This window comes from Amborella trichopoda, chromosome 12 (genome assembly GCF_054954075.1).
Source record: "Amborella trichopoda isolate Santa Cruz 75 chromosome 12, AtrichopodaSantaCruz75HAP2 v2.0, whole genome shotgun sequence".
In the NCBI taxonomy this organism is placed as follows: Eukaryota; Viridiplantae; Streptophyta; class Magnoliopsida; order Amborellales; family Amborellaceae; genus Amborella; species Amborella trichopoda.
The window spans coordinates 28,571,427-28,598,468 of NC_142347.1; the positions used below are offsets into that span (position 1 = coordinate 28,571,427).

General features: G+C 45.0%; 1 long non-coding RNA gene across 1 annotated transcript; it reads left to right on the forward strand.

Moving 5' to 3' along the window:
- The first annotated feature begins 4,479 nt into the window (after positions 1-4,479).
- On the forward strand, positions 4,480-26,307 carry LOC148779512 (uncharacterized). Its single transcript, XR_016045164.1, has 4 exons — positions 4,480-6,712; positions 7,091-7,211; positions 24,671-25,082; positions 25,410-26,307. It is a non-coding gene; the product is annotated as an uncharacterized LOC148779512 (long non-coding RNA).
- Positions 26,308-27,042: the final 735 nt, after the last annotated feature.

Here is a 27,042-nt window from a genome sequence, read left to right on the forward strand (position 1 = left end):
TTCGTAGCTCTTTTAATCCTCCATCATGCACCTTAACTGCCCATGACCCCACTTCTTATCATGCGTGCCCCTACCTCTACAACGGTCTAAAGTGGGTGAAGACCATAAAATTTCCCTCAACATGTCCAACAAGGGTGAGGACTTTTTAAAAGCACCCCTCGACAATTTGTTCGGGGCAAAAGACCTTAAAAGACCTTTCTCCATCAGGCCGGGTTGGTCGAGGCAGCAGCTCTTAAGCCCGAACCCAATCGCAAGCTGCCACACACACACGTCTCTCGCATGCATGTCCACTAAACTGCAGTGCGTGTTCCAAAAAATCATCGTGTGCGTTCCACTCAACCGCCGTGCGTGTTCCTCTCAACTGCCGCTGTGAGTGTATCACTGCCACGAGTGTTTTCACCACCGCGAGTGTCAATCGTCCTAGATGTCTTCACCACCGTGAGTGTCCAAAACGGCGAATGCCAACCGCCGCGGGTGCCTTCACCATCATGCGTGTTCTTCACCGCCGCACATGTTCCTTCTTCACCACCGTGCATGAATCTTCTTCATTGCCGTGTGTGTTCCTTACCGCCTCGCATGTCCTCCAGGCTATCGCGCGTGCCCTTGTGCTTAGATCCCACCTGTGTTACCCCACTTTGACCATCGCGGGTGAACCAGTGAAGCCTCATCCTTCACCCTCAGGGAGTCACACTTACCCCTTATCCCCAGTGAAGTCTGCTTTTGTTTGCCATCCCTCATCGGGCCACCATCTCCATCTGAGCCCTTTACTTGTGTATGGCCTTAACCATTTTATCCCGAAGGAGTCGGATTGCCAACCACTGACCTATTCCTGATGGAGCATCACCTACATGGGGACCCACACCATGGTCCGGTTGCATGACCTTAAACTGCAGCAATGGTCCGTGCTGTATGACCCTAAACTGCACAACCATTGGCTAGATGCACGACCTTAAACTGCATTGTCCAAACTACATGACCTTAAACTGTAGCAGTATTTTAGATGCATGACCTTAAACTGCAGGGTCTAAACTATATGACCTTAAACTGCCTAGTCCGTGTTGTACCCTAAACTGCATAGCCATGGTCCTTCCTGCATGACTCTAAACTGCATAACCATGGTCCAGATGCATGACCTTAAACTACATGGTCCAAACTATATGACCTTAAACTATAGCGAAGGTCTAGTTGCACGACCTTACACTGTAGTGCACGTTCTGACATCATGATGTTAAACTACATAGCCATGGTCCAAGCTATATGACATTAAACTGTAGTGCATGTCATGACAGCATGACTTTAAATTACTTTGCATAGGTCCTAGAGGTAGGACTTTAAACACGCCTTCACATACGCGCACAACACCTTTTGCCTGTACTACCTTCATAAACTCCCCAGTGAATCTTTTCACTTCATTACCATTCATCATTCCCCAGCGAGTCTTACCCGCCTCGCTTTCCATACTCACCGTCTACTAGTGGGTCACCACTATCCACCTTCCATACCAACACCATCCGTCCTTTGTAGGCAGCCTCGGGCCATCTCCTCAGAGTGAGTCAAACCACCATCATACTCATTCCATGGCCTCCACAGACTGTCATCCATCTTCACCATAGTCCAGCTGTATGACCTTAAACTATAGTATACGTCCTGGCAGCATGATGATAAAAGGCTTCCACAGGTCTTGGAGGCATGACCCTAAACACACCCTTACAAAAAAAAGAAAAATAAAACAGGCATGGTGTATACCTAAATAAGGGAACGCCATAAGTAAAAATGACGGACGGGCATGGTCACGAAACCATGAGTAAGAGAGTTCCGTGAATAAAAACCGGGCATGGTGAAAACCTGAAAGGGCGCCGTGAGTAAAAATGGAAGAAAAGGGGTGGACATGATTGTAAGGTCATGGGTAAAAGAGCCCCGACTAAAAGGAGGTCGGTGAAAACCGTCTCTACAGTGCCACTTCTCCAGTCCAAGTGAAATTCTGCAAGGGCGCTTGGACCAATAAGCAGGTTGATGCAGCGCTCGCCTCATGGGCAGCTTCAGCTGACATTCAAAGAAAAATCCCTGGTAATAGAATGCCTTGATATCAAGATTAAAAATACGAGCTTCAAGGAAGAATTCCACAGTCTGAGTCCATTCATAAAATGGACCCAGAGGTCAGAAGAATCACCAAGAAGGTGAGACATATTCAATGCAGAGAGTACCATTCCTAGGAAGTCACTACGGTGAACCAGGTGAAAGACAAACTAGCCTTCATAGAAACAAGAAAGCCACTACGACATGCAAAGATGCTCTCAAAGGCAAGAAACTATCAAACCAGGTCAACACCTGTCCATAACAAACAGGGTAAAGCCATTTCAAGGTCGTCTTGTCAAAATCCCTCCCTGATCGGACCAGACATTTGGGACAGGACAACAAAAAGTCCCCCGACTCGACTCGACTCGACAGGATGGGGCCCATAGAGGTAGCTCGTTTGTTAAAAGCAAACCTGGTGTAGCAGCAAACAACGCCCACCAAGGGCTCCTTGGCTGTCCATCCAGAGAAAATCTCCTGACATGGATGATGAGCATTCTATGAGATGTCCCCCACCAGCAGCCAAGCAAGCTCCCGACGTGGATGATGGACATTCCATGAGATGTCCCCCATCGGTAGCAAAACAAAAGTTCCTGACTTGGATGATAGGCATTCCATGAGATGTCCTCCACCAGAAGACACAAAAACTATGTCTAATTGGGAAGAAGGCTCTTAAGCAAGGCACCCGACTGCCAGATAGGCCTGGATTCTGACCAACTAGGTCTACAAGCTCTTCAGCAAGGCCCCCACCATTTGGAACCCAAGAAGAGCTCCTGACGTGGATGATGGGCATTCCATGAGATGTCCCCCACCAGTAGCAATACGTCTAACAGGGTGAGGACTTAAAATATTAATCCCTCTAAATTACAAAACAGTCCCTTGAGGGTGAGGACTTCGACAGGATCCCTCAAAAGTCTCTTCTCCCCCAAAGTCTCCATGAATGGACCTGCGACAAATGCATCTAGACATCTAAGCATCCTAGTTACAGCATTGCGTGGATATCTCCTCGGCGCTCATGTGGTCATGTGGCTAGGAAGAAATAAATAAATGAAGCCAAAGGAAATTTTTCGAATGTTGTCCTCAAAGCACAACATTCAACAGGGCAGGTTGTTTGAACACATTTTTCAACACCCTGGGTCCCCGATGCTGAATAAAAGAGAAGCCAGTCAATAAAGCCCTGACTTATAGTGGAATTTTTTAGAGTCTTAGAATTGTCTAAGGCAGTGCAGACAAAGGCAGTGCAAACAAAGAAATTGGAACCCTATTTTCGAAGCGTCATTGGATCCGACAAGGTCGACAACCCCCAGGGGTCAATTTTCGACTTAAACATAGGTTCTAGAACAAAGTTATGGGTAAAAGACTGAAAAAGAGAGGTTGCACGCTATTCTTTTGCGCCCTCCCTGCACTAATCTTTCTTAAAGGAGGCTGGTTTTCATAGTCACGAATAAGAACTGTGAAGACTCATATATCCCTCGTTACAAGTCGGATCGCGCTCAAATTTTTGCAAGTGTGTTTGTCTCATCAAGATGAGCATTTTGATATGTGGCACATCACATGATGATGCCCTAGCAGGGAGAAAATCTTGAGAGAAGATGACGGTTTGTGATCAAGGTTTCAGGAAAATTAACAGTAACGCGACTCACTCGAGAAGCCATATCATGGTGGTGGGGTGCCCGATCGACGTGAAATCAGTTGCATTACATGCGTAAGGTCTAGGGTAGTATCTGACCCGAAACCCCATACATGATGAACGATTAGATTGAGCGTACAAAGGTGTTAAAGTTGCTGAAAAATTTTAGTCGTTGGAATCCAAGTTCCGACCGAAAACCCAAGATAGTAAAATCTTTGTTCGAGCACGAAATCGAGCTGCGTTTGTTGCAATGCGATTGTGATGACATACTCAATGCAATTTGGCAAAGTAATCAAGGAAACACATCAAAAAATGAGCACACTATCGATCGAAATTTTTCAAGATTCGTACAAATTTCAAGTCGCATGATCGTGGCCTAAAAACACGATCCGTGGCTCAAAGTTAGTATCAAATTGATCATCATACCGAGCCCAACGAGAAAGTAATCATCTTTTGGTCAAATGAGCCTTGGAGCAGCCTCGAATCGGCATAGGAAAATCGTACGAGTTCTATGGCAGCGACAGGGATTGAAGTAGAATTTCATGAATTGTTGAGCAGGGGCAAAATTATCATTTTGACCTATTTTTAGAATTTCTTTTAATTTAGTTAAATTGTAACTTTCAGTAATAGGGTTAATTTTGATCAATCCACCCATGTTTGGGCAAAAGTATATATATCACGTGATATCATTATATAAGGGAAACCACTTGGCTTAATAAAAATATCTATATTGTGGGTCACGTTTTTGGAGAGAGAGGAAGGAGAGAGAAATTTTTTATTCGATACCCCTGAGCTTAAAGTTACTTTCTCTCTTCTTTCCTTCTCTTTCTCTCTCTTCTCTCCCTCTCTCTTTCTCTCTCTTCTCTCCCTCTCTTCTTTTGCTCTCTCTCCTCTCTCTGTCTAGCTCGGCACTCCCACTACCGAGCACAACATTTTTTTCTCCTCTCTTTTTCCCTTTCCCCTTTGTGGTCTTGCATGACCATGGCCTTCCTTTTTCCTCTTCCGTGATCCCTCATGACCACCACCTTCCCTTCTTCTCCCTTGTGGTCCCACGGGACCACCACTTCTCTCTCTTCCTTTTCCTCTTATTACTGCACGATTACTTACGCCCTGTGCACCCTCGGGTCCACTTTCTCCTTTTCTAGTAGTCCCTCTTGTCCACCTCCTTTCCCCATTCTTTTGCTGTGTACCTTCACATCACTGCCCGTTATGCACCCTCGTGTTCCCTTTTTCCCTCTCACGATCTGTGGTCCCACGTGACCACCATTTTCCAAACCTTTTTCCCCAACGTCGTGTGTTCAATCAATCCCTAGTACTTCCACCCCAACGCCGTCCGTGACTCCCATCTCACTGCCGTTCATGACTGCCAACCGACCCCCGTGCGCGACAACTTCTATCCTTTCGCGTAGCGTACCGTCCTCTCCACACCTCCGTCTCTGAAGAAACAAATTCCAACCCGCAGCATCACCTTCTACTCTCAAGCACTCCTCCATTCCCACCATTTTTACTCTCTTCCCCAATTACTGCCACACTCCATCCTTGCAATTCTTCCTCCGTCTTCTCTCACCATCCTCTTCTTCTGCTCTGCAGCCAGCTATCACTCAACCACCACACCCTTGCTGTTCCACCACTAGCACCTCTCTCATCTTCTTCTCAACCACTTGCAATAATAACTCACCTTGTAGTAGCTCGAACCACCACCTCCTTCTTCTCTCTTCGGCAGCGCTCAATTCCGCTGCCTGTAACCAATCTCGCTCGTCCTTCTTCACCTGCAATCATCTCCGCCTCTTTCTTCCTCAATCAACACCACGGTCACTGCCCTCTACTTTTACCTTGTGCTCTCCTCTGCCCCATCTCAGAAACATCAGCCCACGCCTACTTCCCTCGCTTCCCTTCTTCCCTCCTCCTCCTCCGCTGTCCTCCCAACCTCGGCTGCTACCTCCGCCATACCAATTTCTTTGCCCCTCTCTCCACCAACCTAATCCTCTGCTCCTCAGCCACCCAATTGCGACCAATTCCGCCATCTCGCAACCAGCAATCTCTTCTCTTCTACTCACCTCTTCCTGCGGCCCTCTCCGTCCTTAAGCAACCTCGCGCACCCCCCATTCTCTGCCCTGTAACTGATGCGCTTTCTCTCTGTAAGAATCTACCAAAGAAAACCCACAAACAAAACATTTACCTCCCCTTTTTCTAATTTTGTTTTTCTGTTCTTTTTCTTCGTTAATGTTTTGTCCCCCCCTCCTTTCACGCTATTTCGTCCAAGTCTCTCTCTCCTAATCAACCTACTCTCTCCCTTTTTACCTCGCGTTATCTTCCTTCACCCACATAAAGCCCAATATTCAACCCTTTCTCCCCCTTTAACCAAAATGTTATTTTTTCTCAACCCAAATAAACCAACTTTCTCTCTCTCTCAACTAAAGTTTTATTTTTCTTTATTTTATTAAAACTATCCTATTATACTTCTTCCACCCCTTCCCTTTTATCTTATTCCATTTTACTCCTTCCTTCCATTTCATTTCATTTACTTCAATTTATTTTCCTTTATTCCATTTTATTCGATTTATTTTTTTTCACTCATTTTATCCCACCATATGTACTCTATTCCATCTATTTATTTTATTTTAATTATCTCATCTTATTTTAGTTTCTTTCATCCCTTTTATTTCCATTATACTTAACTCCATGTCATTTTTAATTCATTCCTTTACCCATTCTATTTTTATTTTAATTCTATTTTCTAATGTTATTTTATTTTAATTCACCTCTTTCATTTTCCATAACTTTTATTTCACCATCACTTTTATTTTCACTTTCTTCTCATTTGGAAGACCTAACAACAATCAAGCTAGTCTTCACTTCCTCTCTTTCTCTCCATCACTTGTTTGACCAGAAGGCAGGCTGAGCTTTGTGCTCGTGTGAGTCTTGTCGTTGAGTAGTATTGCCACCACGCCGGTCTGAGTTATTGTGCCCATCTTGCTGCCACGTCAGATTAGCCATTGCGTCAAATTGGTTGGTATTAATTTTGATGTCGAGTAGTTAAGCTATCGTGCCGATCTGAGTTACCATGCCCGTCTTGCTACCACATTAAGTCAGTTACTGGATTAGTATTTCCGCTACGTCAGTCTAGTCACTCCGTCAAACTTCTTTTCTTACCTTCATTTCTCTTATCTCTTTGCTTCTCTCATTCTTTACTGTAAAATATGTATCGAGAGTCCCTTGTCAAGAAGACACCGTGAGGCTGGCGAATTGACATGGATTTTCATGTTTTATTTTTTTCAGTTCTTCTTTGAGTACACTCGCACGTGTGTGCTCACCCTATGACAAGGTGGGGACCTATGCCCCACTTGTCTATACTTTTAATGTATGTGTGTGTGTATGTGTTTGCAGGAAAGGAGAAACAGGTCAAGGGAGGCGATTCCAAACCGGCCATAGGCTAGGGAGGCATTCCAACGTGATCTAAGAGGGCACCCACACGAACTAGCCCTAGCGTGTCACAGACCGACGTGAGGTAAGTTCCGCCTCACGACCTTAATTCCTCTCTCACTAGTTGGTACTCCTGCCTACGTCTTCTTTACGTGGTTCTCGAGAGAGCGATCTCAGGTTCTGGGTCCATCTCAAACCTAAAACCACGCCACCAAGTCAACCCCACTCGGCGGGCGAGATCGAGGCACCTAACCACTCTCGTCTTCTGAACCTTGACCCCCACCGCCCTCACCTCATGAACGTCCCCTCTCTCAAGATGATCTTCCCCAAGCTACCCAAGCTCCTCAAGATCCTTCCCCCACATCTTTTAAGCCTTTTCCCTCTGATCCGGATCCTCATCAACTCATCTAAATTTCCCAAAATTCACCCCTCATGTTTTCTTAGCTCCCTGTTCTTGACATTGACCCTTCTCAGGTTGTACAAAAAGTTGAGATAGCTACTATGTATCGCATTATTGAGACCCTGGTCGGGGTAGGAATGACAAAGGAATCGATAACTCTTGACCGGGAGATGGAAGCATTTGAAGTTGAGGAAGAGCCCTCTGGCTCTCTGACTGCCGATGAAACGGAGGTCGAAGAAGTCCCCAAAGTGTTGGAGGATGACGGACAGGCCACAACTGATGATTTAGAAGAGATAAATCTGGGTGATGACGCTGACCCAAGGCCAACCTTCATCTCAGCCATCATGTCGCCAAAAGAAAGGGAAGAGTACACCACCTTCCTGCGAGCAAATCGAGATGTCTTTGCTTGGCACTATCATGAGATGCCCAGTCTTGACCCTCAGGTTGCAGTCCATCGGCTTGGTATGGACTCGTCCTTTAAACCCATAAAGCAGAAGTTGAGAAGGTTACGATCGGACCTTGAAATTCAGATTGATGACGAAATGATTAGGCTCAAGGTGGTGGGTTTCATCTGAGAGGTTAGATATCCAATGTGGTTGGCCAATGTTGCTCCAGTCAAGAAGAAGAATGGGCAAATTAGGGTTTGCATTGACTTTCATGACTTTAATGCTCCGTGTCAAAAATATGACTTCCCCCTTCCCTTCACTGAGACGCTAATCGATTCTACAACATATTGTCAGGCCTTCTCCTTTATAGATGGATATTCAGGTACATTAAGATAAGGATGGCACCCGAAGATGAGGAGGCTTTCTTGACTCCTAAGGGAGTTTACTGTTACTCAATGATGCCATTCGGGTTAAAAATGCAGGAGCCACGTATCAGTGAGCCATGACTACCATCTTCAACGATAAGTTGCACAAAGAGGTAGAGTGTTTTGTCGACAACCTGGTGGTGAAATCGGGAGAGAGAAATACCCACGTTCGAGATCTTAAACGGGTGTTTGAGTGGCTTTGTCTTCATCAGCTTAAGATGAATCCTCTGAAATGTGCCTTCGGTGTATGGTCAGGGAAATTCTTGGGGGTTCATTGTCAGGTATCGAGGGTTGGAGATCAAACCTGTCAAGATCAAAGCAATTTAGGAAATGCCACCACTGACGAATCTTTGAGATCTTAGATCTCTCCAAGGAAAGTTTGCTTAAGTACGAAGGTTCATCATCAATCTCTCAGGACCCTTTACCTTCCTGTTGAGAAAAGACGTACCCTTCGAGTGGGACAATGCATGTCAATTCCTTGAAAGACATCAAAACCTATCTGTTGAATCCCCCAGTGCTTTCTACTCCTATGCATGGGAAGCCTCTAATTTTATATGCGACTGCTCTTGATGAGTCACTTAGTGCTCTTCTTGCATAGCATAATGAAGAAGGGAGGGAAACCACCTTGTATTACATCTGGCCTTGATCTTCATGGTTCAAAAAATTTGCCATTACTTTCTCATCCACATAGTCCAGCTCATTTCATGAGCTGACCCCATCAAATTACTCATGTCGCGTCCTTGCTTATCAGGACATCTGGCAGAGTGGTCACTATTATTGATGGAATTGGATATCACTTAAGTGCCGCAGAAAGCCATCAAAGGCCAGGCCCTAGCCGACTTTCTAGCTGCACACCCCCCTGCTGTCAGATTCGCCCTTATCGAATGACCTCCCTGATGAAGACGTGTTTTGTACAGAGGCACCATATGACTGGAAGATGTACTTTGAAGGGGCCTTCTAGTCAGAGAGAGGCAGTGTCAGAGTAGTATTCTCACACCCTCAAGATGGAATTATTCGTTTGTCCTACTCCCTTACAAAGATTGGTTCGCATAATGAGTCTGAGTACCAAGCACTCATAATAGGCATCGAGATTGCCATTGACCTGGATTTGGAATGAATAACCATTCTCGATGATTCTGAATTAGTAATTTTGTAGCTTAAGGGAATATATGATGTGAGAAATGATAACCTCAAACAGTACCATGACACTGCTAAGACCCTGATGGCACGACTCGATGATTTCTCCCTTAGGCATGTACCCTGAAGATTGGACTTGTAGACTAACGCTCTCGCCAAGTGGGGCGCGACCATTCTGATCTTGTTGAAAGAGCCTACGCTTATATGGGTAGCGGAATGGAGACGTATTGAGTTGATCGAAGAGGTGGAAGCAGCTTATGAGCGAGTCCTTTTTCTAGAGTGCCCACCTTATCCATTCGAGGCACTGCTCGCTGCCAAAGGTGTCATCAAAGCCGAGAGAGACGCCGAACGGGCCTCTATCCTTGAGCCCAATGAACAAGAAGCGGAGGTCTTTGATTCATTGTGCATTGAGATTGAGCAAGTTGGAGATCGGAGAGAACCCATATTCAACTATGTCAAACATGTTCATCTTCCAGATGATATTATTGAGCGTAACATACAAAGGATATCCACCAAATACACCATGCTCTAAGGCAATATCCTCTTTTGACGTTCTTTCGATGGCATCCTCCTCAGATGCATTGATATGAAAAAGTTGGGGCAGGTGCTTGAAGAGGTACACACCGGGATTTGTGGACTCCACCAATCTGGCCCTAAGCTCTACGAGCGAATTCAAAGGTTGGGGTATTATTGGCTATCTATGGTCGCAGATTCTTTAGCTTATGCCAAGAGATGCCAAGTGTGTCAAATGCATACAAACTTCATCCATAGGGCTCCAGATCCTATCCACCCTACAGGGGCATCATGACCCTTCTCACATTAGGGCATGGACATTGTAGGACTCATTGACCCACCTTCAGATTTGGGACATGTCTTTATTCTAGCTGCTACAGACCACTTCTCTAAATGGGCTGAAGTGATCGCATCCCGGAATGATGTTAGCCAACTTCATCCGGCATCACATTATCAACCATTCGATGTCCCAGACCGGATTACATCAGATAATGGTCCCCAGTTACGAAGCTAGTGTATCCACCACATGGTCAATAAGTTTGGCTTTGAGTGGAAGTACTCTACCATGTACAACCCTCTAGTCAATGGCCTTGCTGAAGCCTTCAATAGGACTCTTTGTGATATCTTACAGAAGTCAGTCTTGATGACAAAAAAGAATGAGAAGTTTCATGAAGTCTTGTGGGCTTACCACACCATTACACGAAATTCTACTGACTATACTCCTTACTCCCTGTTTATGCGAGTGAAGTTGTCCTACCCCTTGAAGTCCAACTCCCCTCACTTCGCATTGCCATACATCATGGCATGACCAAAGATGAGAAAACAAAGCTTCATTACCAAGAGTTAGATGCACTTGATGAGAAAAGGTTTGAAGCCCAGCAAAGCCTTGAAATCCATCAGGGCAGGATGAGACGAGATTTCGACAAAACAGTCAAGGTAAACTCATTCACTTGTTCTGAATTAGTCTTAACTATCAGGAGACCCATCATCATGCATGGCCGACGCAAAGGCAAGTTCGAACCAAAATGGGAGGGACCATTTGTGGTCAATAAATCCTTCCCCAATAGAGCCTATGTAGTAGCTCGTTCTGATGGAGATGAAGCCATGCCTCCAATCAATGGTCGCTACTTGAAGTAGTATTATCCCAGATATACGGTCTTGGAGGCACGACCTTAAACATTCCCTCAAGTCTTGGTGTATGACCTTAAAACACACTACCATTACAGTCTCGGAGGAACGACCTTAAACATGCCCTCAGGTGTTGGTGTATCACTTTAAAACACACTACCCTTACAGTCTCGGAGGCATGCCATCAGGTCTTGGTGTATGACCTTCAAAAACACTACCCTTACGATCTCAAAGGCACGACCTTAAAAATGCACTCATGTCTTTGTGTACGACCTTAAAACACACTATCATTATGGTCTCGGAGGCACGACCTTAAACATGCCTTCAGGTCTTGGTGTATGACCTTAAAAAACACTATCATTACGGTCTCGGAGGCATGACCTTAAACATGCCCTCAGGTCTTGGTGTACGACTTTAAAACACACTACCATTACGGTCTCAGATGGACGACCTTAAACACACCCTCAAGTCTTTGTGTACGACCTTAAAACACCCTACTATTATTGTCCTGGCGGCATGACCCTAAAGATGCCTCCCCAAAAAATGAACCTGATGAAAACTTGAAAGGGCATCATGGGTAAGAAAGTCAAAAGAAAATAAAAAGTAAAAATAATGATGGGGCACAATAGCACCATCAGTTATTGTGAGTATAAAATGTAAAAAATAAAAAAATCAGGCGTGGTGAAAACCCGAGCGGGCATCGTGAGTAAAAATGAGAAAATGGCAGACATTGTATAAAATCCAGGGGCAAAAGCATCACAAAAAAAATCTTACGGGGTCTTGTGAAAATAAAAAATGGTGCATACCCTAAGGGCTTGAATGAAAACTCGAAACGGCATTTAAATCAAAAGCATGAAAGAGATAAGAATGCCTATGTAGGAGGCTCCCAATAGCTCACCACCTTCGAAGAGATAGCAATCTGAGGCGAGAGTTTGCAAACCATGAAAGAAGAAAGACGGACTAAAACAGGAGTAAAAAGTGGCATTTCATTCCATAGATTTCATCAAGTTTTGCATACAAGCGAGGGTAAAAAGCAGTAAAGAGGAGCGGAAAGAAGAATGCCCCCAGAATCAATCAATAGCCTCACTAATCCTCGCTCTCACCATCTCGAAATGCCTAGTACACTTTTGAGCACGTTCTTTAAGGTCAGTGACTGCTCTGGTAACCTATGCCACAGAGGTGGTTTCAGCCTTGATGGTGAGGTTGAGTCCAGTCGGCTTGTAAGATAAAACTTGGCTCTCTGCTCTCCACCGGTTCACCTCCCTCTCTACCACATTATACTCGTTGCTCATCCTCAATATCTCCACCTTCAAAGCCTCATCTTGGTCAAGTGTGTTTGAGGGTACTTTTCATCACTTGTATCTCCGGTGCGAATAAGGAGAGAGCAGTCTGCGACTTAGGTCCACGGGTACCAAAATGCCTATAAACTACGAAAGTCATAGGTCAATAAGCCCTGATGTAGAAGTGAACTTTTTTACAGTCTTATAATGGCCTGAAAACATGTAGGAATGTGGCTAATGGTCTCCTAAGAACATCTTCCCTGTTTCACAGGAATCCGACAAGTTTAAGGTAGTGCAGACGATAAAACCGTTTTGGGAAATTCTGCCTCTGTCATGCTGAAAATGGACCCTGGACTACAGCACCATAACTGGAGCATCAAATGATATCCAGACTATCGCCGTTGGATTTAGAACGTTCAAAAATCCCCGGGTACTAATTTTCGATGCATTCAAACGCTTCTTGAGTAAGTTATGGCCAAATTACCTAAAATAAGTAGGTCATCCACTATTACGGAGCACCCTTGATGAACCAGTTTCCACAGTTTGGGGGCAAATTTTCATGGTCGTATCTTCCTTATCTAGGGTCGGATCGAGCCTAAATTTTGGGAGCATGTTCGTCTTGTTGACCGGGTCGATTTGATATGTGGCACGCGCAATGACACAGCCTGAGCTAAGAGAAATCGAAGAGAGAATATCGACAATAGCTTCGAACGTAGAGCATTCCTTGAGTTTGTGGGCACATACTTGGCGGTATGGGCACCTGAGCTTTTCCATGCCTTGGACAAGGTGCCTCGGCTGCCTGGCAGGCTTGGGAGTGACAAGGCCTTATTGGAGCATTGCCTTGAAGAGGGTCTAGCTCAGTGCTTCCTTGGGTTGGGGTTAGGAGGTCTTCTTGCTCATGCGAAAGAGGGACTCGAGGGTGTCCTTCTGAGTTACGTTGAACTTCCTTACACCACTGCATCTCTTCTGTTAAGAGCTTGTGGAAGCCCATGCATTCGGTGATGCCATAGCCTTGTATCTGGTGATACACGCACCAGAGGTTCTCAGTTCCTAGAGACATGTACATGGGATGCCTTGCTGGCTTAAGAGTGACGAGCCCTTCTTCGAGCATTATGGAGAAAAATGCACAAAGGATAGCGGTTGCCCCATCGTCCTCTTGGATCGTGACTATGTGAGAAACCTCAGTTGCCCTGAATGCTCCTTTCCACTCTTCGAGCTTTATCTGATCGTTGTTGATAAGGGCTTCGATCGTGTCGTTGAGCATATAGCAGTTGTAAGTGGGGTGGCATACCCTCTTGTGATAGGAACTGTACTTCTCATTTGCCTCCTGCCCATAGTATTGGGCCTTCGACAATTATATCATGTTATGTTCCACCAGCAGTCAAAGTAGTTCAGACTTCCACTCTGTGTCGAAGGGGTAAACCTTATTCTGGTACTGGGCTCAGTAGTCATTTCGTCTAGAATTTCTAGGAGGAGGGATGCTGCTGTAGGACTACTGGTTGCCCTAGGTCAGAGACACCTATGCCTTGGAAAGGTTCAGGGTTTGAGGAACCGCGCCTTTGGTATTGGCCACGGTGACCGTCGGGCTGATTACTGCCCTTTGGCTGCCCTGACTGTTGGAGCGAGAGTTATAGTTGGCAGGTTGCTAATGAGGGTTGTCGTGATGCTTGAATAATCCCTCAATACAAACTGCCTTGGAGATGAGCTCTGACATGGAGGGTGGATTGGATGCCTCGACATGTAGAGCGATCTCGAGAAACATGTTCCATATGTAGGTCTGGACCGCTTCCTTCTCGGTCATGGGAGTGGCATGGAAGGTTTCCAACTCTCTCCAGTGGGTGATGAACTTATCAACCGGGTCACCAGGGTCTTGCATCAGGGTGAGGAGTTCGATGGTCTCCTTGTTCCTTTGAACTTCGTAGAAGCGTTGGTAGAACAATTGCTCCATCTTTTGCCATGTGTGTATTGAGTTGGGAGGCAGTCGAGCATACCACTGGAAGGCTGGCCCTTCAAGAGTTTCGACGAACTAGCGGAGGAGTAGTCGTCCGTTAGTTACTATCTCTGGACAGGATGTCTGGAAGTGAGCAGTATGCTGGTGCGACGACATAGTACCGTTGAACATGGGGAGCTTCCCCTTTTGTTCTTCGGAGGGAAGGGTACTTGGTCTATTTACGAAGGGTATGGCTTTTGATAGAGCGGCATCTCTTGCAAGCCTAAGACCTTGTTCTTGAGGCTATGGGCCACCATAGAATCTATGTCGGTTTGGGAGGCCCACAAGAGGTAGAACCGACTTGGGAGGCTGATGGAGGAGTTTTCTTAGGAACTGTGTCCTCACCAATTGGGGACCTGGTCGAAGAAGGGGACCTGAAGGCCTCTAGGCGTTCCATCGTTTTAAGGATGCCTTGCATCATTTCCTAAAACTTGTTCATCCGCTCCTCCTGAATGTCGTCCGGGTCATTGATCACCATAACACTGACCGTCTCTTCTTGAGGTTAGAACCTGGCGGGATAGCGGATTGCCGAGGTCAACGAGTGGTGCGTGGCAAGTCAGTCTGGAGGGGTTCATCTTGTCCCGACTGGACCCAAGCCTTGTATGCTGATCTTGTGAGGACCGGTTCTTGACGGTCTTAGAACCGTGGCTTCTGATTAGTGACGACCCAGTAATACTCTTGGACTCGGTCAAGCTCTGGAGTTTGGAGAGGGAAAAAGGGGTTTGGAGGGAGGAGGTCATCAAAGGTGGCGACCTCGACTGCCTTGGAGGCTTCTTTGGTCAGGATCTGAAGACCTCTTTCTTGCTTAACCTTGAGACAGCTAGGGACTTCACTCTAGAACCGTGCCTGAGACCTGGACTGCCCCGCCTTCTTCTAACATGCAAGGGCCATGTTTATGAGCTGAAACAGGAAGTGGGGTCCAAGGACAGAAGGCAGCCTGGGTTTTTTCATTGGAGGCTGGAGGCCTCTGTCTGACATCAAGTGGTTGCCCCGAGCTCCTTTGTGGAGCGCACGTGCATGGCTGACCCGAGGCTGGCTCAAGATGGTACTCTTTGGGAAGACCTTCAAGCATTGAAGCTCGAGGTGTTTGCCTAGTGTGGGGAGAGCGACAGAGGAAGGAGCTGAGTTGAGGTCGAGACCTATGAGCTTGTGTCTATGAGGGGTGAGGCAGAAGCCCACTTCTCACAGGGTGCAGCTGTATGTGTTGGGAGGGAGGATGAAGTAGTCGACCCTCATGTGCTCGAGGTGGCGTAGAGCTAGCGCTGCTCCGGGTTGTGGAAAGAAAATGCATGGTGCATGCAGGGTTTGGCCCTAGAATGCCTAGCCCTGGATGAAAGCTCAAGGCAACATGAGGGTTGCCTCGAGGTGCCGCTCGAGTGGATGAACCATGAGCCCTTGGGTGTGTGCGTGGGGTGGAGATCTCAAGACCTTTGCCTCTATGTGCCGACTCTCTAGGTGTGGAGGTTCGGGGTGATGAAGGAGCATAAGAGGTTGCCTTTCGGCGAACCTCAAGAGCGACGACAACTTGCTTGTCTTTCGCGAGAGTGATGGCGGCAGCCTTCCGGCGTACCTTCGCAATATGACCAGCAAGAGACTTGTCGGTAGCAGGGTGCATGCCATGTGTGGTGGCAGATGTGCCACCGATGAAAGAGGCCTTCGCGGAGGGTCCACCAGGGCAAGGCAGCTGGGAGGTGGGGACTTTTAAGTCCCCTCTCGCACCGATCCAGGTGAGAACCTGGGAGCCAGACCAAGAGTCTTGACTCAAGAGGAGACTAGGAAAGGAAGCTTGAGTAGTTTGCTTCCCTGGGATAGACACGGATGTGGGGATAAAGAAGTCCCCAACTCGAATGAATGGGTTGAACAACCTAGGTGCCATAGAAGTAAATGCAGAAAGTAAAAGAGGACATTGGTCAAACAAAAGCGAGCCAACTAAGGGTAGTAAGTCTCCAGTGGAGTCGTCAAGTTAATTACGTGCCTCGATCTCGCCTTCCGGATCTAGATGATCTGGCGGCACGTACCTCGGGTTTCTGGTGAACCGGGGGTTGAGATCGCTCTCTCATAACCTTGATTGAGAGCAAGGGCAGGTACACCAATCGATGAGAGAGGAATTTTAGGTGGGTTCGGGACTTACTCGGGCTGGCTCACGTGGGTGCCCTCTTAGATCACGAAGAAAGCCCCCCAGCTACTTTAGCTAGTTCGTAATCGCCTCCCTTGACCTACAATCCTCTTGTTTTCCGCACAACACTTTTATGGTTAATTTGTAAGACAAGTGAGTCAAGGAGACCCACCCTTGTCTTAGGGCAACGTACGTTCATGTGAGAGCATGATGAAACGTAAAGTTTTAGATAAAGATAGAAAAGAGAAGAAAAACTCGATGGAGAGGCGAAATTAGCATGACGTCCGGACAATTATCGACTCGGAGTGGTAGCAAGATGGGCATGGTCCTCAGGACCAGCACGATGGCAATATTACTCAAAACCAAGACCAAGATGGCACTGCTAAGCTAGATCTACCCGCAGTCAAGTTAGAAGAGAAAAGGATGAATAGAAGAGAGAGAGATGGCAAAGGGAGGAAGAATCTAGACGGCAATGTGCATCGCCGTTGACAGTACGAGGAGGCGACATGTCCTTAAAGAACAATGATGGCTCCTAACGAGGCACACGGTGATAACTTCTCATAGGTTCACGGCCATTACTTCTCGCAGGGCGCATGACAGTGGGTGAATAAAAGCACGAAAGAAGCCGGCGCACGACGACAAGTATTGCCTCGACCCTTTATGAACGGTGATGGGTATTACCATCTGCAACGGTCACGCGACAAGGTGAAGCCCCTATGGGCGGCGATAAGCTTTGTTACTCGTGTCCTTCGCTGAGGCGCTTAGGATACGTCTATAGACAATAATGAGCAGCACCGTCTGTAGGCCTCGTGAAAGGGATAGAATAGAGGGAGAAAGAGACAAGCACTTGGAACTGCCATTGCATTACGTTACCTATGAGGCTACCATAGAGGCATGCACGGCACTGCCACTATCGTGCTTGGCTTATGAGGAGAGCTCAGATGGGGAAGAAGAAGAAGAAAGAGAAGAAGAGAGAAAAAGGAGAGAGAGAAGAAAAGAAAACGAAGAGAGATAAGGTTTACCTTGAACCTAGGGGTACCGGTCAAACGTTCCTCTCACCTCACTTTCTCTCTCAAGTGTGACACAATAGTGGGAAGAAAGATAAACTATATTCAGTAAAAACTCTCACTTTTGCAAGGAGATGGATCTTGTGTGTGTGCCTTTTTTTTTGCGTACATTGCTGGTACGTAGATATAGAATTTGCCCTAAGCATGGGTGGATGATCAAAAGTAACCCTCATTGCTGGAAATTAAGATTAAATTGAATTAAAAGAAATTAGAAAAATAGGGTGCAAAATTATAGATTTGTCCCTTCCTAACAATTCGTGGAATTCAAGAACAATCCCTATGTTGTCTTAAAACTTGTGTGATCTTGCATAGATGATCCGGGGTCATTCTGATGCCCGGTTGATCGTATGATGATAGTTTTCTTTTAGGGCTCGACATAACGATCGATTTGATACCAACTTCATGCCATGGATCCTGTTTTTAGTGCACAATCACGTGACTTGAAATTTGAGTGGATCTTGGAACTTCAGATTGATAGTGTACTCGTTCCTTGATGTTTTTCGATAATTTCTTCGTTGAACTACACTGAGCATGCCCTTACGATTGTGAGGCAACAACGCAGCTCGATTCCATGTCCGACCGAAGATTTCGCAACTTTGTAATTTTGGCCGAAATCTGGAATTCTGGAGAAAGAATTTATAGTCACTTCGTTGGCTTCATGTGCAGAATCCGACCGTTCATCATGTACGGAGTTCGGGTTAGTGATAGCCCGAGACCTTACGCCCTCAATGAAATTGATCTCACATCGATCGGGCTGGCCATTGGCATGATCCGGCTGCTTGTGTGAGACATGACACTGCTGAATTTCCTGCACTTTTTTCACATATCAACAAATTCTCTCTAGCTTTTCTTTGCGCTCGGTTATCGCCATGGGACGTGAGACATATCGAATCGTTCGTCTTGACTAGACGAACATGCTCACCAAATTTGGGCACGATCTGACTTGGGAAGGGTGAGATATGAGTGTCAAAAGTCACTGGTTGTTCCATGGCGTGGAGTTGCAGGGTGGTCGAACGAGAATAGCACGCGACCCCTAACCCCTTCTGTTTCACTCTTTTACCTATAACATCTTCCTGGAGTGTCCATTCGAGCTGAAATTTGACTCCTAGGGGTTTTCAACTATTTTGGTTCCAATGGTGGTGGTCGCACAACAAATTGAGGCACTAAAAATGTAGCTCTAGTTATAAGGTCAGTTTCAGGGTGCAAGAGGCCGATTTTGCTAGAACTATTTCTCAGTCTGTGCTACCTTAGACATGTCAGAATGTGACAAAACGTGACATGATACTTTTGAGAGACCTCATGAAGATCTTGGCCAGGCTATTCTAAGACTATCAAAATTTTCACTGTTTGGTAGGCCTTTATTGAGCAGGGGCCCCATGTTGATGAAAAATGCCTTCCAACAATGAGGTAAAAAGATGAAATAATGGAAACTTTACATCAAGAGGTATTGGTGTCTCATAAGCTTGAGGCACCAAACCCTCTTTACCATCTCTCAAGCTTCGTATCTGGTCATCGAAATAACACCATTGAAAGAAGGGGCACTCCCACCCTCACCTCCCTCATTGCCACTCTCTTCCCCAACAACTCAGGTTGGGAATGAAGAACTAGTAAAAGGCATGGTAACTGAAGCGTTGAAGAAGTATAATATCCCAATGATGGAGGAGCTGAACCGCTATCAAAAGCCTTACCCAACCTATGTTGATCAAACCCCATTTCCACCGGGTTACCAAAGACTCGACTTCCCCAAGTATGATGGCACTGGCTCGTCACAACAACATAGAGCCCATTTCATTATAGTCTGTGGAAATACATCAAACAATGGGCATCTATTGGTTCGACAATTTGTGGAAACCCTTAGGAGAGCTGCATTCAAATGGTACTCTCAGTTACCACCAGGGTCAATCTCATCATGGGTACAAATGGAAGAAGAGTTTCGCAAGCGTTTCTGCGACATAGAAAGGAAAGTGCAGCTTTTTGAGCTTCTTGAGGTGAAACAAAAGCCACATGAGCCTGTGATCGAGTACATCGAAAGGTGGCACAATCTGGCCATTACACCAATCGGTGAGCCTCGAGAGATGGAATACTGCATAGACGGGATGCACCTAGAATTGTCCTGTTACGTCACTTCATCATGGCCCAATAGTCAACAAGGCAGTAGAAATCGAAGGCTTGCTCAAGAACCATGGAAGTATATCTGAGCCCTTCGCATTTGTCAAAGATGATGACCAGTTATCAGCTGCCATGTCAAATACCATGCACTCCTCATGTCAAAGCCAGAACAAGAGTTATTCTTACGACAAGCGTATGGTCCCCAAATTGCTTGAGAACCTCCTATCAGAGAGGATGATGGAGCTACCCGTGCTAAGAAGACTAAAGGAAGTCGGGAGAGATGACATGCCTGATTGCTGCCAATATCATAGGAGGCTTGATCACAAGACCGAGGAGTGCCATGCTGTTAAACACATCATCCAGAACTTCATAGATAAGGGAAAATTGAATTTGGGGCCTGATTCCACACGTGATCCAGTGTCACACATGGTCAAAGCTATACGACCCTAAACTATAGTACACATTGTAGTGGCACGATGTTAAACTACACAACATATGTTCTCGAAGGAAAAACCATAAACATGCCCTCCAGTCTTGGTGTATGACCATAAAACACACTACTCTTACGGTCTTGGAGGCAAGACCTTAAACATGCCCTCCAGTCTTGGTGTATGACCATAAAACACACTACTCTTATGGTCTCGGAGGCAAGACCTTAAAACATGCCATCCGGTCTTGGTGTATGACCATAAAACACACTACCCTTATGGTCTCAGAGGCAAGACCTTAAACATGCCCTACGGTCTTGGAGATAAGACCGTAAACATGCGCCCAGGTCTCAATGGACAACCTTAAAACACACAAATCAACGGTCATGGTGGCATGACCTTAAACACGCCTCCACAAAAAAAAAAAGAGCGAGACGGACATAACGAAAACCCGAAAGGGCATCGTGCACCCCTTAAGGCCACCATGGGAAAAATATGTCAAAAAGAAAAAAGGAAAAAAAAAAAGACGGGCATAGTGAAAACCCCCAAGGGCACATTGGCAACGATTGTCAAAATAAAGGGGGTATGATGAAAACCCTTCGGAGCATTCACTCTCAAATGATGGGCATGTTGATCCTGCCCTATGGGTAATCACTAGTACAAATTTCATACGTCCCTATAGTAAGATATTAAACTGCGCAACATACAGCCCATTTGCACGACTATAAACTGTTTCATGTTCTTACATGTCTCCATGGGGTTACCGCATGACACCCTTCTACGCATCCCCTAGCACATCCTCCTTCACAATAACCCCGATGAGAGGACACCACCCCTCCAAGATGTCCTCCCTAATCAAGGTGTACCTCGGTTGCAGCTTTGAGGCTTTGAAGCAAAGCATGCAATAGTCAAAGCGTGCGCCCACCTCTTGTTTACGATGAAAATCTGATAGATCTTTCGACGAAGATCTCTCGGTTCTTGACATCTTAACCTAATGAAAATTCAGCGATAGAGAAAGTGGGAAAAATCGAATTCAGATCTGAGGCCAAATCTACCCAAAAACGAGCATATCTACTCTTAAATCTGTGGCAGAGCCAGCTGATCCAAGACACAAAAATACGATTTTAAAGCAAACTAGAATAAGATCAAAATCAAATGAAAACAGCAAAAGCAGAAGAAATAAAAGGGAAGAAAACAATATCGAATTGGGTCGGATGGCCCAGGACTCCCTAGCCTTCGAGGGCTCGCCTGTATCAGCTCCAACATCCTCTTTGCCTCTCTGATTCAGATGTCGACCAGCAGATCTCTAGTGTAGTAGGGTTTTTGTGCCCTAAGGATAGTTTAAATCTAGGGTTGTTGTGCCCTAAGTCTAGGTTTTTTTTGGCTTAAGGTTAGGTTTAGGGTTTTCTCAGCTAGCTTTGTTCTAGGTTTTTTTTCCTTTGAAGCCGTGCCTCAAATGGCCACGAAAAGACATCTTATAAGGTTCAAGGATATGTTGGAAAGGATAACTTTCCATAACCAACATATCCTCATCCAACATTGGCAGTGTCGCCCAATCGGGGTTGAGCAACAATGCCAATGTCGCCTAGACCCAATCTAACTAAAAGTGAATGTTTTTATTCCAGTGTGTAGTTCAGCCTCTTATGAAGCTCTTAGAGAAAATTTGGGTCAAAATGGAGTTTTTTACTATTTTTAATGAGTTTTTTGGTAAAATAGGGCGTTTTCAAGATTTTGGGTCAAAACTGGGTTTTTGTAGGGTTCTGGGTAGGCAGATTGGTTCCGGGTCACAGGGTAGATTGTGTGAACTACGGATTTGGGTTTACTAAGATAATGTGGTCCTAACGGTTCAGGAAACCACATAATTTGCCTGATTTAAAATGGGGTGTCTATAGATGCCCCTCTTTGGTACTCTCTGTCCTTCAAGGGACATGTGAGTGGCAAAGAAGTAGATACTTTGCTGTTCCCTGTCCTTCATGGGGCAAGATGAACATCAAAGATAAAGAAGACATTTTAAATTTCTTCCTGAAGTCACGTGGTTAGAGGGCATACCAACTAATCCGTCCAAGTCATTGTGCTCACCGAGCTCACCCACCTACGATAGTTTTCCTCCTAGGGTTTTCGACGTGAGATGTCGGTGAGTTACACAAGCTTGAAACTCGAGTTGGATTTTCTGGCCATGCCACTTAACTTTAAGGGATTTTGCAGTTTCAAAATTTTAACCCTGGCATCTTCTTTGATTTCCTTAGGGTTTCCAAAGGCTGTCTATAGGAAATGGCTTTCTATATGAAGAGACTTGTCTAGCCGATTCCAAAGAGAGAGACGAGGAAGCAACGCGATAATCGTGGCAAGGTGGTCATCATCATATACGGGTGACCATGCTCCTTCATTTTAAAAAGTTTTTTTAGAAATTTTTGAAAGCAATGGGGAATTTTGAAATAGAACCCGGAGCAAAGACATATTACGATTTTAACAAAGAAATTAAAGTTTTTGAAAACACAAGGCGTAAAGTGAAAATTTTGAAAAGAGAAAGATATTTCGAAAAACAAGGTTGGTTAGCAGTTTTAACTCCTACAACTATAGAGCCCTCTAAGCAGTTTAGCGTCCGGCAGCGATGGACCATACACCCGACCCTTTTACGTCATATGTGGATAGATGGAATACACCCGACCCTTTTATGTCATACGGGGATAGACGGAATACACCCAACCTTTCACGTCGTACGGGGCTAAATGCTACCTGCGTCGACTCTTTTACATCGCACGAGTTTGATGTTGAACTAGATACACCCGACCTTTTGCATCATACAGAGCTAGACGGAATACACCCGACCTTTCATGTCATACGGGGCTAGACGTTACCTGCCTCGGCTCTTTTACATCGCACAAGTTTGACGTTTGAACGAGATACACCCGACCTTTCACGTCATACAGAGATAGACGGTACCTGTCTCGGCTCTTTTACGACACACGAGTTTGATGTTTTTTCGTGTCTCGGCTCTTTTACACCACACAAGTTTGACGTTATTCCTGTCTCGGCTCTTTTAAGTCGCACGAGTTTGATGTTTTTTCTTATCTCGGCTCTTTTACGTCGCATGATTTTGACATTTTTTGAATTTAGATTTTGGTTGACCGTTTAGGCTCGTGCCATCGAGGAGCTTTTTTTTAAAAAAAATTGATTTTTATTTTTTTGGAAAATTGGTAAGAAATTTAGGCTCGTGCCATCAAGGAGCATTTGACGATTTTTGAAAAATAAAAAATGTTTGAAAACAGTTATAAAACACATGTGAAAATAAAATTTAATCCATGAAAGACCCCAAAATTGAGTGGGGACAGTTTTTGGAAAAAACCACCAAAAAAAAAAAAAAATTTATTTATTACGTCTCTTGCCGAGAACTATTGGGGCATGAAAACATTTGAGCGACATGAGGAGTGTCGCCCACATAGGCTGGGCGACACTTGGAATGTCTCCCACATAACAAATAAATAAAAAAAAAAAAAATATTTTTATGTGAATGCTGGAAATTAAAAAAAAAAAGGGATTTTGCAAAAAGATTTGGGCGACATTTGTGGTATCGCCTAGGCGACACGAGGAGTGTCGCCCTCACAGGCTGGGTGTGTCTCCCAATTCAATTTTTTTTTTTATTTTTTTAAATTTTTTTATGGAAAGTTGGGGAATTAAAAAAAATAGGTTTTGTAAAAAACGATTTGGGCAACACCAGTGGTGTCGCCCTCATAGGCTGGGTGACACTAAGCGTGTCGCCCATACAAAAATAATTTTTTATTTTTTTTAACATGCTGGGATTAAATAGGGGTATTTTTTCAAAATTTTGTGAGCGACACTGGTGGTGTCGCCCAGCCTGAGTATGGAATTGGGTGACATCAGGCATGTCGCCCAAACCTTCAACCTCCAAAAGTAATATTTATCATTTTGGAAGGTTTTAGGGTTATCTAAACCCTCTGTTAGCCGAAGTAGATAGCTCCAGGGTGCATTTTAGGTCGGATTTCTTGTTTTCTGTAAAAATCAACTACTTCCCATTCTTTTCTTTCAATTTCTTACTTTTTCTTCTCATCTTCATCTTCTTCCTTCTTCATCATCTTTCTTACTTCTTCTTCTCATCTTCATCTTCTTCCTTCTTCATCATCTTCCATCTGATCTTACTGGTATTTCTTGCTCTCACCCTTAGACTTTCATGGCTCCTAGGCAAAACGATGTTGTTTCCAAGGGTAAGACGAAAGTTTCTAAGCGAGCTGATAATAGAAGAGAGGAGGAGGTTCTTCCTTTGTTTTCTAGGGTTAAGCACTTCCCTGAGGGTCTGTCCTCCCATATATCGCAGGGCCTTCAATTGGGTGAAGTCCCTTGACGTGTCTATGACTTCCCTATCATTTGGCCTTGATTCAGGGATTGGTTTCTTTCTTCTTGGTAGTGGTCCGAGCTCACGACCTTTTTGGATTCAGTTTCGATGATAGACATCTTGAACATGGCCTCTTGCCATGTGAACTTTCCACTTTTTGAGGCTCTTGCTGAGTGGTTCAACTGTCAAACAAACACCTTCTTCTTTCCTACAGGCAAGACAACGCCAACTTTGGAGGAAATTGCCAAGATTTCTGGCTTGAGCTTGGTCGGGATTGTGTGTCAACCATCTACTACCACCAATGATCATTCCATCATGGGTACGTGACTGTTGGGGGCAGCTTACTCTTCACACAGTCAGTGGGTCGATATGGAATTGCTGGTCTGAAATCAGGATCGATCTTGAGTCGCCGAACAGATCCATATTTTTCTTTTTGTGCTGCTAGGATCCATCCTTTTTCCAAGCGGTCGTAAGACGATTTGTAGTTCTCTTGTTCCTTTAGCCCATGCGTTATGATAGCGAGCGGACTACACCATTGTTCCAGCCGTGTTGGCGGGCATTTACCTGGGTCTTCAAGACCGGGTCACGCGAGGCGACCGATTCATTGAGGGCAGTATCCTGGATTTGTAAGTATATTTTTTAACTCAACTTTATTTTATTTTTCCCCTGCAACTCAGTTTTTCTTCTTGTTTTGGCCCCTGGATCTCATATTTTTACAACAAGAATTAACTAGAAAAAGCCCGAACTGAACTGGGAGGGTCTCAGTTGGGCGACACTAGTGGTGTCGCTCAGGCGACACTACTGGTGTTGCCTAAGTGACACTGCTAGTGTCACCCACATAGACTGGGTGACACCACTAGTGTCGCCTTGGTCAATTTGCTCTGGATGGTTTCGGGGTCCAAGGTTTATGTTCTGTGACCTTTTGAGGTGATTTTTGCTCCTGAATTCTACAGATTTGGGCCTATGAACACATCACCATTGTCCATCCTCGATCAATGACGGCTGTATATGATGCTCTAGGACTAACGTAGTATGTCAATGATACCACCTGCCCTCGTGGCGTCAACCATTATCGCAGGATTCTTCATTTGATTGGGTGATTAGGGGTCTTGAGAACGTGCCTCTGTTTTTGCCTGCTATGGGATGGATGTTCAGGTCTTATTTTAGCAGGGCAGTTCTTCACAGAGGGGTACTTTCCTCAAAGGGTGCTTCGCCAGTTTCGCCATACTCAGAATTACATTTCCCCAGGAGAGGCGATCTATCGTCGCCCTATTTTTCCATGTCGACGACACTCTTTCTCACATCTGGTTAAGGCAAGTTTGCCGTGGAAGGGGAAGAAGTCCTCTTCTAATGAGGGGTTGGTCAAGAAAGACAAGCCCACGACCACCTCCAACTATGATTCTTAGTGGGAACGTACCTGTCCTCTTCCACTGTGCCCCAGATCTTCGAGACTTCGTGGTGAACCTTCTACTCCTGCTCAGGATTCCATGCTTTCTCGAGAAGATAGTGCCTCTTGTTCAAAGAAACGAGTCAAATCCAATGACGATGTCTTTGACATTAGCTTGGAAGAGGCTGAAGTCGAATCGGCTCGATAAGTGACATTCGTGGCGGAACTCAAGAGAAGGATGTTGATCTGAAGCCAAAGACTGAAGAGCCAAATATTTTCTTTTTATTTTTTTTCTTGGTATGAATAATTTGATCTCATGATCGCCATTATTTTTCAGTAGTCTTATTTTCGTTGAAGTCTGTTAGGACAGTAGAAATTTCGGTCTCGCGACCAGAGTTGCTTGCATAAGTGCATGTAATAATCCTATTTTCAATGGATGAATAAAATTAGAATTTTATTTCCCATTTTGATTGATCCTTTGGGATTGTGGAATCCTTTCTACTTTTTGATTTTCTCCTTGTTGCTGCCCTTGCTAGGGGGTCTTTGTTCAACTTGTATGTGTGCATTTGATTCATCGAAGCATAATAAAACACTTTCTTTGTACACACTTTTCAAACTGAATTTTTACAAACTCAGCTCCCTAGTTGTAGTGTTTTTGTCCCGAATTCTCGGTTATTAGGTCACCGTACGTACACAGGGGATGAGCTTACCTCATTTTGCCTCAGGGGATCCAGTTGAGAGAAAAACGCTTCCAGACTAGCCAATTTCATCATTGGCGAGGTTCACCCATCTCTGATATGTGGTAGTTGGTAGTTATACTCACACAACCATGGAGTGCCTGGTTAGTTTCAAGCCTTCATAACAGGCGTAGGAAGTTGGCTTCTAGAATGAGGCCAAATTGATTAATAGTTTAGCCTCTTGTAGTGATGGAGGAAGTCCTTTCTAAAAGGGTTTCGTTTTTTAAAATGGATGATTTAAAAGTTAATTTGAAAATCATTTTCAAAAAGGACAGGCCTTACAGTTTTGCTACTCGTGACCCCTTTGGTGGTCATTTTGTTTTTTTTTTTATCATGTTTTACCCGAAGATGATGAAAGGATTTCCTTGTCGGATCGTGAGAACTCAAAAGTTTCGAAGTTGTCTTTTTACTTTTGGAGCTTTTATCCTGTGCTTCGCAGGTCCATGAAGAGTTCTCTGGATT